The sequence below is a fragment of the Arachis ipaensis genome, chromosome B03 (genome assembly GCF_000816755.2).
Source record: "Arachis ipaensis cultivar K30076 chromosome B03, Araip1.1, whole genome shotgun sequence".
Classification (NCBI taxonomy): Eukaryota; Viridiplantae; Streptophyta; class Magnoliopsida; order Fabales; family Fabaceae; genus Arachis; species Arachis ipaensis.
Window position 1 is genome coordinate 39,872,200 of NC_029787.2, and position 7,529 is coordinate 39,879,728.

The window sequence follows — 7,529 nt, forward strand, 5'->3', positions numbered from 1 at the left end:
TCCTAACAGATGGAATTAGACTTTGGACAAGTTCCTGACTCTGTGCTGCATGGTGTGTGTTAGATGGGATTGGACCTTGAGCAAGTGGAGCTGATAGCCTGAAAAATTTCTACTTTAGTCTAAACTTTGATTATTTTGACCGAGTTGTGTCATTGACCATGGATGGAACTTTTCCTGGAGAATTAAATGGACGTCTTGATGTGGGGGCCGGTGGCCTGGATTGAGTAACTGATGGAGGACCTGGTGGTGCTATCACAAGTGTGGTCCTTGTCATTCTTCTTGGACTTAGGGCAGCTACATTCAGAACCTGGAGTGGGAGGACACCAAACCATGACAAAATAATTCATATCACATGGGAGTTAATCAATGCATTTATCAAACAGATTACAATGACAAACAAATGTATCATTATAGTAGACTGTTGTTGTTGACTTATTGAGCTGCCTAGTTGGCTGTTAGAAGTATCCTAGGCGTAGAAGTGTAATAGATTAATCCCTAATGAATATTGTACTAAGACAAATTAATCCCTAACGAATATAGTATAAGACAGATTAATCCCTAACGAATATAGTACTAAGACAAATTAATCCTTAACGACTACTGTACTAAGACTGTTTAAAGTGAACTTACATCTGGTGGGGGAGCTGATTGTGACAAAGGAAGCACCACTAGTGATTGGGAGGTGCTAGCTCCCTTCTTCTTAGGCCCTTCCTTTACAAGTTTTATAGTTGTGGCCCTTTTCACCACACTTGCTGCAAGACATAGAGAATGATTTCTTCAATTTTCTCCCTTGCATCAATGGCTTAGCAGGATCTTTCTTCCTATTGTAAATATTCTTGCCTTTTTGTAGCTGGATTCTTCGGGGCACTACTTTCTTTTTACCCTTTAGACCTCCTTTTCTCTTGCCACCAGCAACCCCCCTACTACTGTCAGTTTCAGTACTATCACTTTCAAATCCAGCTGGTGGAAGTTTATACAACACATTCTTTCGTACTCTCATACCCATCATCTGAGGAAGAGGATGTCTTAAGTTTCTCTAAAATATTATCTATGTCCAATGCACCATAACTGTCATTGCCAGCATTATCAACACCCTCGAAATCATCAACAGGGTGGTCAAAGTATATATGAAACTCAGACATCTCTTGGTTCTTCATTATGTTTCTCGTACGGCATTGATCCCTGCATCCCCAGTTAATATGTTTAGCCCAGACTCAACATTGGAACTTGTTGGATCATACCTGTAACACCCTACCACATAGAGCTTTGCACCTAGGATGTAAAACAAAGGTGGCGAAGCGCTACAACCTCTATAAATAAAATATAAATACGTATAATAGTCAAAGGAAGGTAGTATACTAGGAGCTTTGGAGAATAGGTAAAACAAATTGCAAAATTTAAAAGTGCAACTCTGATAAATAACGTAACTTGCGTAAGAAGAAACTACGGTTCTTAAACATATATATAGGGAAAGTAAGAGTAGAGGATCAAGATACAAAATATCAAGCTCCGAACTCAGCCTGCGAAGTTAAGTCTGGCCAGAGAATAGTTACATACATATATATATAATCCATAACCCAAAATATATAAAAGCAACCTTAATTCTCCAAAAACCTCTAGGAGGTGCAAAAGTAAAACATATATATATATATATAACAAAATAGAACAAAAGTATAATCCCAAAAAGCCCACTTCGCTGCGGAGAACTCCAGACCAAGGTTCTGAAAACTGGACCGGTCATCGAACCGTTTTAGTCACTAGTTCACTGGTTTACTAGTTCAACTTGTCCCACCGTGGTTCAACCGAAAAAATTGTTTATAATAAAATAATAAATAAATATCCTAAAATAGTACAAACATCAAAATATTAACAATCAATCTTTAATGTCCGAAGAAATAATGTAGCATTTGCCAAAATTCAGATAAATGAAGTCTCAAAGGATTGCTAGTAGGGAAAATCTTCACAGCAGAGGATGGTGCATCCATAGATGTAAGAGCTTTATTTGCAGACATATTACTGGGAGACTTAACCTCTGCTACTGCTAGCGCTAGTTTCTGCTTCTTCACACTTGAAGTTTCTTTGACTTCTTCCTTTGTTGCTGTTATATCCCTTACTCTATTTGTAACATCATCTCTGACCTTGCTACATGGATTTACCCCTTTACTTGGAAATCTAGACAAATGATGCTTTAACCTACTAATACCACCATTAAGAACTCTCTAGTAGAATTCGCACCTTACTTTGTTTCCATCTAATTTATCTGCATATTCCCAACATACATCTTTTTCTCAAACCACTACAAGGTAGTTTTAAGAGGGAAAAAAGATTCAATACCTTATATATGCTAAAATGTTCTTTCTTCCTTTCTGCTTAAAGCACTTCATTTATATAATATAAAAAAATACTTCATTTACATCAAACATCAAAGAAACTAAGAGTAGGGTTGTCAAAATTTTTCAAAAGTACAAAATATAAATTATTGGAGCTTAGGTTAACCAGAATTGTAGAATTCAGAATGTAAACTCATAAGGTAGACATATGGGGGATCTAAACTTGTAAACTTGTTACGATTTTACCAATTAACTCGAGAGTTTGATAACCTTATTCCTATAGACAACAAAATACAAGGTGCAACATAATCCTAGCTTCACTAATGATACTATCAGCATCCATTACATTTCAACAAATAGATAGAATGGAAATCAGAAACTGAGCTTACTTAGGATGCAGTAACTAACTAAATAAATAGTATCTGTTGTTGGTAGAACAAACAAAGACCCTGGGATCAGAACTAACTAATAGGAGCAGGGGAGTGACTGAAATCAATAAATCATTCACAAAGTGAAAAATACCAGCAACATAATCAAATATCAATTAATCATCCATAATTCCATAGCTGAAATCAACAAGGCAACACACTACTAGCAGCTCTCAAAGGATCTCAATCAAAAATTAAACCAGAAAAATTAAAAAACAGCATAGTCACTTCCTCAAAAATTAAACCAAAGGATCTTAAGGACAATTAGCAACAAAAATTAAAAAAGCAGCAATAATTAATCACCTTAAACCAGAAATCAATAAATATATCAATTAAAATTAAAAAACAGCATACTCACTTCCTCAGAAATTAAAAAGAGTAGCAGCAGTGTAACAAATCCATTTTTAACAACACAAAATCAACAATTCAATTTCAATCCACATTCAGAAACCAATAAATCACTATACAGAGTATAAAAGCAAGACCCGAAGAAGTGCAAAAATCCTACCTGCAAGCAGTGCCACTAACCTCCAACGGAGAGCATAGCGACGAACATACAACAGCAAACGGCGAGCAGCTCCAACCCTCAACCAGATGACGTGCCGAGCTATAAGAGAGTGGCTGGGTTCGAGACAGGGGGAAGGAGGAGGCCGCGGCGGCGCCGACAATAACGGACGGCGGCAGCAGAACCCTAATTTTTTGTTAGAATTTAGAACCCTAATTTTTGAACTTGGTAAGCTTTTCAATTCTTCACGAAGGTGGGGTGTTGGGGGAAGGGGGTAAGGTAACGCGTTTACGCGATTGTTTCTTTTTTTTTTTGGTTAAAGCTCAAAACGAAGGTGTTTATAAGAACCGGTTGGTTCCCGGTTCGGTCTAACTAGCCAGTTCAATGGTTTTCAAACGGTTTTTGATAGGACGGTTTTATACACTGGACCGGACCGTTTTCTTTGCCAGTTTCTGGTTGAACTGGTTCGACCGGCCGATCTGGTTCGATTTTCAGAACATTGCTCTAGACGCCTAGCGAGATGCCTCTTGACCTGCATTTGAAAAATACAACATTGTATGGAATGAGAACCAGGAGTTCTTAGCATGGTAAAGGTGCCACGCACATAAGATATAAGGTCCTGGGAATTCCAAAGGCAATCCTAGAACGCCGACACTCAGATTATAAGACTTAAAGAACTAAAACAGAAACCATAAAGTAAGGTGGTTTTCTAAGGATTCTAACTAAACCAAAATTTAAAACTTGTCTAAACTCCCTAACTTCCCGTCTTTCCTCTGATCCTCCAACACTAGTGGTACCGCACACACAAACAAGCAAGCAAGGCCAAACACAGCTAGTATACAAGTACTGCAATTAGCGAATATAATAATTAACATAGTAAGTTCACTTATTCATTCCTAATCAATGCACAAAGAAGCAAGCAAACAATATACACATGATGCATGCCTGTCCTATGGCTGATGAGTCTCATCTTTCGGTTATCAAGCCAACCCGACAAGTCTAGCTGCTAAACCCTGGACTGTCCCCCGACGCGCATCCCCAAGAGTCTATGCATAGCTTTTTCTCATATATATAAAATTGCTCAATGGGGGTTAACCTTCCCGGGAATTTATACGTGCCCAGTCACCCTTTACGTTGTAGGGTCAACAGAGTATCGAGTCTCAAATAATCATTTCACATTCATACATTAACATTTCATAATCATTCATATGGCCATAACATCACTTGTTCATCATATAATTTCATTTTTACACATAACACATCATAACCCGAAGCAAGTGGGGTGAAACCACAACTCTTGCGTCTACCCGGGGAGCATCTATACTAACCAACCTGGAGCAAGTGGGGCGAGACCACAACCCTTGCATCTATCTAGGGGGTACATTCTCATATGCCTAGGGGGAACATAGGAGGGGATCCTAACCTCCCACGATATCGCTGGGGGCGATTTTACAATACTAGGAGGAACAAGGAAGGGGATCCCCACCTTCCACCATCTCCTAGGGTCACACTTTCGAGAAAGAGTACTCAGATGTAAGATTTATTTCTTTCTTTAGCCAGTTTCATAATTCAAGTAGTATATATATATTCACCCTACCTCCTCATACCTAAATCATCACTTGACAAACTTTCTTCATCTCCAAGTTACCACCTATTCCTAACTTCATCTCATTACTAAGCTTACTAACAACATCTAGGGTCAAAGGAATAAAAATAGAGGTTTAGATGATCCAAAATTAAGTTTAAAACACAAAAACTCATTTGCTGAAAACATGGGTCACGCGTACGCATGGGAGTGTGTTACTGAAAAGTCACGCATACGCGTGGGCGTGCATTTTGGCCCATTTCGCGTACACAGCCCCCTTTACGCGCACGTAAAAATCCCAGGTCACGCGTACGCGTGGGCCTACATTTTATCAAAAATTTTGGCTAAGTCTGAAAACCTGCAGAATTTCAATTTTGAATTCCAAACTTTTGACGCACATAACTTTTTCATTTTAAATAATTTTTCTTCCATTCTTCGAATGGCATAAACTTCATGGACCCAATTTTTATATAAAATAGACCTGACACAACTTGGGGATTCGGAAGCCGAGTTATGGCTCGTCGAAGTTCGACCAAAAATCTATTTTTCACAAACAAACTCAAACCTCAATTTTCATCAAAACCAAACTCAATGCCCACTTCCCATACCTATATTCAACATAGAAACATGTCATGGCATACCAATACAGCCCTATTGTCTACTCTTCATACCACAATCAATCATGCTTCACTCTTACCCAATTCACACCCTAAGTTTCTCACTTCCATCAACAAAATCACCAACATTCCATCATATATACATATATAACCAATAACATCAACTTTGTCAAACAATATCCAAACACCAAATGGCATTATAATTCCACTATCACAATGATCACCAACACATGCTTAACTTATATCATCAATCAATATCATAAACACTAAACATTCAACATACTTAATCATTCCAACCTATCCTATTGGTCATCTAGCCTAAGTTTTCATAAGACATTATATATTAAATACGAGAAACATAAACCATACATTGACCAATTCCTCCTTAAGCTTAAAAACACCAAAAATTCATGTCTCAAGATTCCCAATCAACTCCAATGATTCCAGCCACCAAGGGTTTATTCCAAGAGCTCTAATTCACCAATTCAAACTCCAATTTAACATAATTTCAATCTAATTCATACAATTCACTAAATTAGCACAAGGGTATACAAAATTGGAAAAACCACAAGGGTTTAGAGTTTTTTTACCTTACCCATTGATGATTGGAGTATAATCCAATAATTATACAATGTTAGATTGCACCTAAACCACCAAAATCATCAAAATCGCTTAAAACTCAAACTAATTTTGTGGAGAAAGGGGGCACAAAAAACTGGGCATGAATTGGAGAGAAACTTACCACTTTATTTGGATAGAATTGAAGAGAACTCCGAGATGAACGCATGGCTGCAAACGGCTCGTCAATTGGAGTTCCGGATTGAAAGTTACGGAGGATTGAAATGGAACCAAGGGTTTGTGAATTTTGGAGGGTGTTCTTCCTCCCCTTACAGTCCTAGCATGAATGCGGATGAAGGGGGAAGGGGGAAGCGAAGGCTGTGTTTTAATTAAGTGTGACTGGGCTGGGTTGGGCCTTGGGCCCAATACAGGCCCGATTCATTCGGTTTGTCCCGTTTGGCCCAATCTTGGCTAAATTCTTTGAAATTAGTGTCAAAATTCTTTTTTTAATTAGCTCTATCCTAATTTACTATAAAAATCACATTTCTAATTTTTTTATTAAAAATTAATTTATTGATTAATTATTCGCTAATTTTGCGGTGTTTACAATACCAATATAGTGCCTTGTATGACTGGTATCCCAAATCCTTAAACAATGTTACCAGGTCTCCAAAATTCACAAAGTCTAGGTCTATTTCAGGAAACCTCTCTACGTTTCCATTTTGATAAACCAGGGATCCATCACTTGCTCTGACAAAATTGCCTCCATGATGAAAAACCGACACCACAAAAACATCAACCATATGAAATTAATCCATGAACAACTATGTGTAAGTCCAAAAATAGAAACAAAATTTATGAATGAAACACCTTTGCCCTAACACAATCCCTCCTTTAAATCTGGCACATGACATTTTAAAAATGATTTTTACACTTCATGACACCATTTTTACCCACACTATCAACATGCACATAGAATGCCTTCAAAATTAGTTCACAGATGAATAACTAAAACTTATTTCCTAAGTAAGGCGATCTTACCTTCTGATGAAGACAGCAACCACGACCTCAATGCAACCTTCTTCATCGCCTCCGACATCAACTTCACACCGCAACAATTGCTCTTCTACGTAGTGTAATTTTTGGAATGAGAAACAGAGAGGAGAGAGTTTGATCGTTTGTTTTCTTAGGGTTTTCAGTAATTCTCTGACTCATATATGGGTGTTATAGGTATTGCATAAGGGGATTAAAGTATGTCTGGAGGAGTCTTGGTGAAACGGCGTCGTTTTAGTGTGGGAGGACTAATATGTCTTGTTTTGAAAAGCTACATATCACGTGTGCTCCCGTAACGGTCTGGTCAGCGCCACGAGAGTCACGTCAGATTTTTCCGTCGGATCCAACAGAATCACTTCAATAAAAGTGTAAATTTGTCAACATTTTGGAGGGGTCAAGGACATGAATATATTTTCCAATCTTTAAAAATTAAAATGTCCGCAGAAAACAAAA